Genomic DNA, 11236 nt, shown 5'->3' on the forward strand with positions numbered 1-11236 from the left:
TAAAACATGTTTCTTGGACTGCTGTCTATGTTCCCAGTGTTTATACCGTATACAAGGATATCTTTATAGGTCAGTACTGCATGGTAAGCAATCGACTTGAGTTATGTGGAGATGACAGGCAAAGAGATGCCAACCAAGTATAAAAAAACCTTTAAAATACTCAACAGCAATTTCTCCAACAATTAAATGGTCCATAATTCTAATTCAACAATTGTTTAATTGCGCTTGAACAAAGATGGACATTTATTTATTTATTGTCAGTTGATTATTTTGAAGTTTTTAACAGGGTCTTAAATATTGTTGATATAATAAACATAAATGCATAATATCAATTAGAAATCCAACTTACCAAAATATTTTGTCTCACAGACAGATAGCAAAAGCAATTATTTTGTCTCATGGTACTACTGTACACCTGACAAGCAGAGGGTAAAGTGAGATTTGGCAGGCGTGAAAAGATTGTGTGTAGCAGTGTATGGGGAAAAGAACCACCTAGAAATAAGTCACAGTAATTTTCCTTGTGAGATTTGTTATGTACAGGCTGTCATCGGCTGACCAGATTCTCTGCTCTTTGTGGATTTAGTCAACTGAATTCAAACAAATAAGCAAGGTTACACGAGCTACCGTGGCTGCTTTCCAACACCTAGACAGCATAAAGCTAGTGCAAAAGGAAGGATTTGGCAAGTGAATCTAATCAGTGTCATCACCTTAAATTTAAAGTGATGTCTGCAATCCTAGATGTAACCTAACACTGAACATGAACACCACAGCCACTCTGCATCCAGCATATAGTGGTGCATTACTGGAAACTTCACCGCAGTCTTTCAAGCTAGTGACTTCAGCCTGCTCTAAACGACACCCTCTGAAAAACACAAAGTTCTTATACTTCACTTTGTTTGGAATGACTTTCACAGTATAAAAAAAAGAAATTTGCAACATTATGTTTCGATCCAAACACTACAGAATCAATTAGGACATTACAAGAAGCTTTAAAATTCCAGTTTTTCAAATGTCCTTGCAGTTTCTACCTTTGAAAAATCTCTTATCTTTCTCGCCTTTCCTCACTTTCTTACATCTTTCTCCATCCCTGAAAATGTCACAGATGTTGTAATGTAATGGATTTCTTTTTCCACTCCCTGAAAAATAAACCGACTGTACGTCTACCTAGCAGACACGCTGTGGCAAGCTACATTAAAACATGTTTTTGTGTTTGGTGATATTTGCTTTTTTATTTTTTATTTTTTTATTACCTCACTGAAGAAAAACTCCTTTTACTGTATTATGCATAAATCCCCCTATCAGGTTTAGTTGCTCTTTAACTGAAGGTGCCAGAATGCCATTAATAACTATTAGCCCAAAATCCACTTTCCTTTTGGTATAATTTTCATCAATTCCTGAGAGAGAAAAAAAATCTACATCTCTAGTGTCTAAGTGCTTAACTATGGTTTCGAGTTAGTTGATATTTTTGTCGGCTATTCAGTCCTAAAAAAGTTCCAGGTGAGCTTGAAGCTTCACTAAGAAATGCATGTAAAACAGGAAAAAGTCACAGCTGTACTGAGTGACTGCTACTGCCTTTTGAAGCTGTATGGTAAATGTGACATCTTAAAGACTTCTGGTATTCATTTCGAGGCAGATTTTAGATCACCTAAAATAATAATATTGTAACTGTCCAATTTCTAATCCAATACTGAGAAACAATGTGTTGATCTAAATGTTAATGCAATTTGTTGCTGAGCAAGCAGAACAACAACCTTATCTGAGCTTTTCAATGATAGTAGGGGTCAGAAGCTTCAAACAGAGTTCATTAGAGTGTCACGACTAAGCCATGAAGTCAATACACTACAAAATACATTAGAATACACAGAACAGAGAGCTAAAATGTGAAAAAGCTCTAAGGAACTGCACAGCTGGACAATGACCTAGGAGTTTTAAAGTGTGATGGCATCATTCACATTATAAAATGTCCCTAAGTTAGGCTTCAACAACCACTGGTCAAACACACTAAAAACAAAACCATGTAAGTGGAACACGTTTTGTAGTAATAGTACTGTGATGACTGGGAGATATGATTGGTAAGTCTTAACTAAAACCATCCATGCTCACAGTAACTGATTTTTTTAATATGAAAAAAATAGCTAAGAATGAAAAAGAACTGATTTTCTCTTTGCACTCTGAATGAGTGTATGTGCATGTATCATGGTGTTGGTGTATCAATGTGAGCTTGTGTGCATTAAATACTACGACACGAAGCACACTGGCACCATGACCCACTTTTGACTCCTCAGACATTAAATTTGGTTGTTAGCGCTGGATTTTCCAGCAGACTATCAGAGGGAGCATTAGAAATACGAGCCGCAGCTTCAGTGTGACTGAAAATAGAGTTAAAACACAGAAATGATTGATGGTCACAAGGACGCATTTTTGCATTGTTTGAACAATTGCTAGTGATTTAATGTTAACCTGGACTACATGCTGATTCTGCATATAGCAGTGTGTGTTACAGTTTTGCCAAATGCATTTAAATCAATGGCAGCTAATTCACTGCCATTGATTTTATGTATCATAAAGAGATTACATACAATCTTTGCTCCAAAACGGGACCCTACTGATTTCTGCAAACATTTATTTATACAGTATGTGGTAAACAGTGGTCAAGCTTGAAGATGACTGAAATAACCCCTTTATATGTAAACTTACTCTTGTGGTAAGGGCATGTAAAACACCTTATCTTTTTCAGAAAACAGGCGTCAGCACTACTTGTAGGACTATACCTTTTACAGTAAGCTTTTTTTAAGTAAGCTTTAAGCTTTTTACAGATGCTAGAATTCTGTGGATAACATTCTGAAAAGGTTCATTTTCCCCATATCGGGATTTTCTCAAAGCCTAGCCAAGCATTTTTTCCCTAACCCTGTCCAAACAGTCACATGGTTGGAAGTCTTTTGTTTAATATGTGCCACCACCAAGCCTTCCACCTATTGATGTGGATTTTTACACTGCTTTACTATGAACACTAGTAGTGCAAAACTGAAAACATACATGCCAGCCACTTTTTAGGTACACATTGCTAGTACCAGATTGGATCACAGTTTCATGCAGAAAATATCCCATTAGCGTCACACCACTAGCAGCAACCTGAACTGTTGAGGATGAATGGATGCATGCTTTTATTTTGTTTACATCAAATTCAAACATTCAACAGTTGCAGCAGGAATCGAGACTGATCTGACCAGGCAACGTTATTTCCAATCTTCTATGGTCCAATTTTGATGAGCACATATGGGTTGTAGCCTCAGTTTGCTGTTCTTAGCTGACAGAAGCAGCACCTGGTGTGGTCTTCTGCACCCACAACCCATCTGCTTCAAGGTCCAAGGTATTACATGTTCAGAAATGCTCTTCTGCATACCTTGGCTGCAACAAGTGTTTATTTGAGCTATAGTTGCCTTTGTTATTAGCTCTGTCTGGCCATTCTCCTCTCTAACTTCTGGTTCAGAGAACTGTGAATCTGATAATTCAACTGTCTGGACCATGTCTACATGCAGGTACAATGTGTTTCTTGTATACATAATTCTCTGCCAAATTCAAAGCACACAGGGATAAATACCCTACTGTATGTTCAGTCATTCAATATGATTCATAAATGTCACAATCCACCTAACAGTTATCACTTAAGGCTCACAGATATGATATGATATGTGTAATATGATTTTGTAAACACAGACTGAACACTGTTGGCAGCTCGTGTTCCAGATGTGAAGCAGAAATCCAACCTCCTCCCTAATACCAGACCTAGACGCACAGACTGATCTCTTTAGCACTGTTATATCCACGTGTTTGTGACTGCTCAACCAACTGTCACTTTCAGCTTTATCTTTCTGTCATGTTCTTTTTTCAGCAAACACAATCTTGCATTTCAGGACTATTTTTGATTTAGTTAATCCCCATTATGCAACCCTCTCAGTAAAAGTTAGCCAGACCAATGCCAGTATTGCCCCAACATCGAGGGGCAAACTAAGTTTAATCAGTCTGGTATAGAGCTGTGACATAACCTGGTTCAACGTGCCATCACTTTGGCTGAAGTGAAGAAGAACTGTTCTTCTTGTTTTCGGATTACATTTCAGTCCTGACCAAAAGATGCTTTCTAATCCATTTGCCTGAGGTCAAAATACCAACCCTGTGTATAAGCAGAGCTCTGCTAATGCTGGAAATAGTGCAGGAAATGGATCTAAATGACTATGGTGTACATCTGCTCCATGTTTAAAATACTTGGTTTTCTTTTCATTTTTTTATTTAATAATTCATATTTAAACAAATTAAAGTTGTAAAAGTAAATATAATTCTAAAACAATAGTTTATTAATAAGAGTAGGAAATAAGGTGTATCTTGCAAGATTAACAAATTGAAAAATACATTTGTTGAAACAGGAAACAGAGATGGTGGTTTGCATTGTTGTTATTGCAAATTTTAATTTGTAATTTTTCCTGTATACCTGGCTAAATGTCCACAGACATTATAACATCTACAATATGGCTGTAATATGTAGTGATGGCTTGCAATTATAGTATGGCGTTAGCATTGACTGTTATGTTAAAGCTGCAAGCTTTTGTAGTTGTTCAGGACGAAATATTCCTCTTTATACCCAAAGTAATCCTTGATGATGCATGGATAAGAACTGAAAATAGGATTCTAGACTTAATGATACAGGGATATATATAACTTCCTCACCTCTGCTCAGCTGGTTCTGACAACAGCAACATATTTAACATATTTATAAAGCATTATTATTAGTAATAAGCCCACAGGCCCAACCAAAGAAAAAAAGGTCTTATCTCATTTTTTTCGTGTTTTTGCCATCTCCTTTTGCCACATTTTGCTATTGGTGTTTTGTATTGGATGACTCTTGCATTTATAAAGCAATCTATAAACAATTAGCTTGTGGTCAGTTATTAGACTGCATCTGCCCTGGCCATGAAACAATACTGTGACAAACACCTTCCCAGCTGGGGTGATGTCTGTTAAATCAGGCCAGTGTAACACCCCGAGGCAGTTGTAGGCTACAGACTCTGAGCCTCAATCTGGAGGCCCTGCCAACCCACTGTGGACTAGCATCCTCTTGCAGCATCACTGCAGCATCCTTTCCTTTTACGACACGGCCAGCAATGTGTAACGATCTGTCAAGCAGAAGAAGAAGGGAAAAACAGAACTCACGTCCAGAAAAACCACACGTGCCTGATAATTATAGAAAAGGATGCTTATCTGTCTTTACCAAGAGGCACAAGCAACACCACCTGGGATCCACACAGCACAACAATCACGGCTACGAAAAGCTCGAAATATGCTCGATGTAGCGTGAGCATCCGGCTCTGCATGGCGAGGAAAATCCGGACTCAGGCTCCATCCTCGTCATCTTTAAAGGGTTTGCTGGTGTAGGCCGAGCTCTGCCACTTCCGACAGGCAGGCTAGATCTCTGCTGCCGGCTAAATAAGACACGCTTTAGGGTTTTATGCCACAGAACGCGATGGTGGCCTCTCCTCGCTCCAGTAGAGGTGAGATTAAAAAAACAAAACCAGTTTATATCTCTCGCTTCGCTTCTGGGCTGATCAGTGTGAGTCAAGCCAACAGGCCCGCTAGTCTCAGGAACTCCCAGTTCAGACGGTGATAAACCTCAACTACAGCAGCCACACTGCCGACAGATTTCATCGCCTTACCTCACAACAGATTCCCATCCAATGTGAAGACCTAACGGGTGAGAAACCACATCCATGGCATGCTTCCGTTACTAACTAAGAGAAACACAATCGCCTGCTATGATCTCTGCATCAGCAGCAGCCCCGTACAATGAAGTGATGGCCGGTGGTGATGATGCTGGGAGCCCCGCCCTCCTGTCAGCGTAGCCAGAATGAGCTCACTGATTTTCAGCCCAGCCGGCTCCAGTACCGCTGCAGTCCACCAGTGCAACAGCACTGCTGTACAAAACCTGCAGCTTTTCTTTGCCTTTAATTTTTTCCCCCAGTAGTTTGTTTTCCCGTATTTGCCAGATGACATACAACGCTTAGTTAAATTACATGCACGTCTTAAACACACAAATATCTGTATGACTTCTAATTTTCTGCTTCTAAACTCAGTCAAAACGGAGGTTATTGCACTCAGCCCTAAAAATCTTAGAAGCATGGTGTCTAACCAGTCTAGATGCCATTACCTTGACCTCCAGGAACACTCTAATTAAACTTTGAGACATTTTTGATGTTCAGTTTGCATATTAAACAAATGTGCAGAACCAAAGTTTAATTTAATATCCTTCTCTTCAGTTACCAGGTCTTGAATAATCACACATCATTATATTTTAAAAACCTCATAGTACCTTATTGTTCTAAGTTCTTTGCGCTCAGACTGCTGACTTACTTGTGGTTCCTATAGTTTCTCAGTGTTGAGTTTGCAGCAGAGCCTTCAGCTTTCAGGCCCGTCTTCGGTGAAATCAGCTTGCAGTTTGGATTCAGGACACAGACACCTCCTTTACTTTTAAGATAAGGCTTAAAACTTTCCTTTTTGATAAAGCTTATAGTTAGGGCTGGATGCAGTGACACTGAATCGTCCCTAAGTTATGCTGTCGTAGACTTAGACTGCTGGGGGCTTAGAGTTTCTTCTTCGTTCATCTGTTTTTCACCTAGTGAATATTTTTTAACTCTTTTTTTTTATAGTTTGTCCTTTCTCCAGTCTCCCTCTGCTCTGTTCTTTTCCCCCTCATCCCCAACCCAGCGTGCCAAATGGCTACCCCTCCCTGAATCTACTTCTTGATTTCTTCCTGTTAAAAGGGAGTTTTTCCTTCCCACTGTCACCAAGTGCTTCAACATCTGTATTGACTGATATTTAGGGTTTCTCTCTAACATATTGGGATCTTTAACCTATTATATAAAAAGGTAACAGTTGAGGTGACAGCTGGTTTTACTTGTCACTATATAAATAAAACTGAATTAAATGAACTGACATTTTGCAAAAGTTCACATTTGGGGTGCTTCAGTGTCATCTTTCTGCCTTTGTATCATTTTCAGATCCTTGGTATTGAGTATTAGCGCAGTTTAAAGAGTATGACAACTTATCTCGATCAGAAACTGCCAACACATGATAATTCATGATAAATAATTATAATGCATAACAAATAATTCTGCCCTGCCTTAAACAGTGAATTAATTTTAAGGAGGCAAAGTTCTGAGGCTTATTGCTTTAGAGTGTTGCCCAAGCTTTTCTTCTGTTTGCAGGAGTAAACAGGAGTAGTTGCTGTCAGGGTCCTGGGACTGGGCGACCCAGGATCTCTGAGCAGTTATATTATTATTATCATTATTATATGTATTTTGGTGTTGCTTCCCTTCTCTGTGCTTGTGTGTGTATATATGTGTGTGTGGCTGAGCACCCGTTTATAGGCGGCGTCAGGCCTGGAGGGTGTGGTCCTGCAAGGGGACTGGCCACACCCGAAGCCACACACCTGCTGCTGATCAGGCCTCGTCGGGGGAGCTACTTAAGAGAGTCTTGGAGCTCCCACCGACGCGGGATCATTGCATGAGACTTCACGTTAGTCGTCCTGTTACCGAGTTAGTGTGTGTATGCCCGCAAGTTGTATGTGTCCTGACGGCTGCGTCTTTTGTTTCCCGCAGGAGGAGCGTGGAAGACACGGGAGCAGCGAGCACCGGGGGGTGCTGACACGGGAGCGGAGAGCACAGAAACACGGACTATTCACGGGGAGACACGACACGGGAGTCTGGGAGAACACGGGGATTTATTGCTACGTTGTTTTTCACTTTGTAAATAAACACTGCCTATACATAGAGCACCGCGCCTGGGTCCTCCTTCCCCACTCCTTCCACGGTGTGCCATGCCATACCGTGACAGTTGCTTATTTTCTCTACAATAAATAAATAATGTGAAGATGCCTGTTAAAGTTCAAGGGCATGTCTATATCTTTACATTACTTTATTTATTAGTCAAACCAATAAAAATAAGCAGAAAATTAAATGCATATTATTCTCAGTGTGACATTTGGACTTTTTTTGTTTTAAAGAGAGCTGTGTGGTACGAAAAATAATGTTATAAATAATGCCACCTAAAGGTCGATCTAAGAATTGTGCGTAATTGCCTGTTGTTATGCACAATTCTTAGGTCCGTTAGGAACTATTGGCTGGACGTCGATTTTCTTATACAGAAAAACAAGACATTTAATGTTTAACTAAATTAATATGATAAATGTCGCTAGACTCTTCAGCTGTCTGAATCAATTTTTGACATTTTTTTTGAGTCAAAACAGTTTTAAAGGTCTTCTCTGAGTTCGAGATCCAAGTAAAGCTAAAAACCTGTTGTTTTTTCTGCATTTATTTGTTTACCGTACTATGAGTTAAGATATATGAGGCTATATAAAATAATAAATAAATAAATAACCTCCTGAGAACCAGTCTATTCATTTATATCCTCTGTAATGGACATTTGTTTTTTTGTCTTTATCTTTCGACTTATTTGAGCTACCCTATAAGTCCATAAATAGGGGAGAGCGGGGTAAGTTGTCACACTTTTCACACTGACTAACTTTTACTGAGCACCATACATCACAACGTAATAAATGTTTCACCAAATGAAAGAAGGAAGTCTCGGGCACATATGATGTATTCATTACATTTTCATATCTTATCTCATTACGGAGTTGTAGACTGTTGAATGGAGAATGTGCACTTGTGACAATTTGCCCCATCGGCAGGTAAGTTGTCACACTAGATTATCTTAAAATAAGAACACAAATACTTAATTGTGATTATTGATTTTAATTGTTAAATTCAAACCAAAACTGGAAATTTGAACAATTATGCCAAGAGAATTTGGAAAAAAACAATTATTTCAATCCAATACACATTTTAATCAAAACATTAAGTAGAAAGAAAACTTTAGTTTGAACTTTAAACTCAAATGTTCTCTGGCTTGCACATAAATCCATCATAACTGAATGGAATGCTGCAAATAACTTGCTTTACTTAACATGTTAATCCTCTGAACAAAACAGATGCCCTATTTCTGATTAATCAGACTCAACTTCAGAGTCACAATTCTGGCACACATAAATTGCCTGGCCTGAGGTGCAAGCATCATGGGCCCATTTGTTGCATTTTATGCATTTTACCCAGGTCTCTTTTGGACGACTGTTTGAAAATGGCTCCACACAGACAAGGCAGAAGCACTCTTCATCATCTGATGATGACTCTTGAATTATTTTTCTTCTTTTAGCTGCGTTGTTCTTCATAGGTCCAGATGTTTTCCCCCCTCGCGTCCCTCTCTTTTGAAACAGCTTTTTGCTAGATTCAGCCTTATTCTTTTCTTTTTCTAGTTGCTGCTTCACTGGCGTGTCGGTTAGAATTGCTGATTTGCGTCGTTTTCTTCCTTTGCTGTTTGGTTTTCGGCGGCCAGCTTTTGGATATGGCCGGATGTCCTCTGGAGTTGGTAGTCTGCTGTCAGTAATTGCAGTGCTGGGTAAGGGTGAGCTCGTGATAGAGATGGTGCTGGAGCTTGGCAGTTCAGAGTTGGTGCTGGGGCCTAGCAGTGCAGAGTTGGTGCTGGGGCCTGGCAGTGCAGAGGTAGTGCTGGGGCCTGGCAGGGCAGGGTCCGGAATAGGGCGATCTGTGACGTAGGATGGTGCAAACTCGGCTTCCAGAAATACATTTCTGTTGTAAGGTTGAATCCCAGCCACCCTAAAACCAGCCTGAATGTTCAATGGGGTTGCAGCCAGAGGATATGCAATTGCCACAATCCCAGGAATGTCATAAATAGACATTGTCTTCCCAGGGTTGTTCCTCATCCAGGCATCACACGTGCTGTTGATGTGCCTCTTTAGTGGCCCGTAGACAGACCTGTCTAATGGTTGGAGCCGATGTGAGCAGTGGGGTGGGAATGACAGCATGATTATGCCATTTTCTTTGGCATAATTGAGTCCATCAATGGACAGATGAGACTCGTGGTTGTCCAAAAGGAGTAAACAGGGCTTCTCCTTTGAACACTTTGTATGTTCATTGAAATGTTGCAGGAAGTCAGCAAAGTGTGTGTCTTTCATCCATCCAGAGGAATTTGCCCCTCCTTTGCTGCCGGGTGGCCCGTTGATCAGGAAATGGTTACGGAAGTGGACACGCGGGAAAATAAAGTATGGAGGTAAACTATTCCCTATGGCTGAGACAGCACAGGCCAGTGTGACAAGGGTTCCCCTTTCAGCAGAGGTCAATGACCCTACTTGTTTGAATCCACGTCTGGCCAACACTTTGTCTGGTTTATGTACAGTGGTGACCCCAGTTTCATCAACATTCCAAATGTCTCCTGGTCCAAACTCATATTTGCATAACACTTTCTCCAAGTTGTCAAAGAAAGCATTGACATTCTCTCTGTTGAAGCTACTTGCCCTGGCAAGGCTAGTTGCTTCTGGCTTTCTCAGTGACAATGTTGTATGCCGCTTTAAAAAGCCTGTAAACCACTCTTTGCTGGCCTTTTCTTTTTCTGCCCACAAAGGCACAAACTTCAGTTCGTGTGCCACAGCAAACTGGTAGGCAAGCTTTCTGACCTCACTTGGTGACAGACCAAAATAAATGTCAGCTGACCTAGTAATATACTCAACAAGCTGCTTTTCCAAATCAGGGGAAAAAATCTTCCTTGGCGTTGTATAACCAACCATTGTTGTTGGCATGGCTGTCTGACTTTCAATTTCTTCTCTGGTAATCTTTTGACAATACCGAGTTAGAGTACGGTAATTTATGTCAAAATCCTTTGCTGTACTTCTGATTGATTTGTTCTGCATCTTTACCTGCCTGACTGCCTTTAACATAATGTCAGGTGGTGTTCTGCCACGCTCTGTCTTTCGTTGATAATTTCGAACCATCTTACTTTCTTCCTTCCTTCCTTAATTCCTGCCTCTCCTTCCTTTCTTCAAAAACCTTATTGCAAATACAAATGAATTACAATATCACAATTTTTTGGAGCATTTATTTGTATTGGGGCAAGTTGTCACATGTGACGACTTGCCCCAAAGTTAATGAGACAACTTGCCCCAAACTGACATTTATGCTAATTTTGGCTAAATGTCAGGGTTAGCTCAACATAGCACATCAGCTGAAGTATCAAAAGACACGTTAATGTCTCCTCTATTTTGTGTAAAATAATAATTTGTAACATCTATACCTAACAAAGTTGTACTGAAGAAAATTTAAAGTGATTTATTTTTCCT

This window comes from Diplotaxodon limnothrissa, linkage group LG10 (assembly GCF_057381915.1).
Source record: "Diplotaxodon limnothrissa isolate DT_005_m linkage group LG10, D_limnothrissa_male_GT1.1, whole genome shotgun sequence".
Taxonomy (NCBI): domain Eukaryota; kingdom Metazoa; phylum Chordata; class Actinopteri; order Cichliformes; family Cichlidae; genus Diplotaxodon; species Diplotaxodon limnothrissa.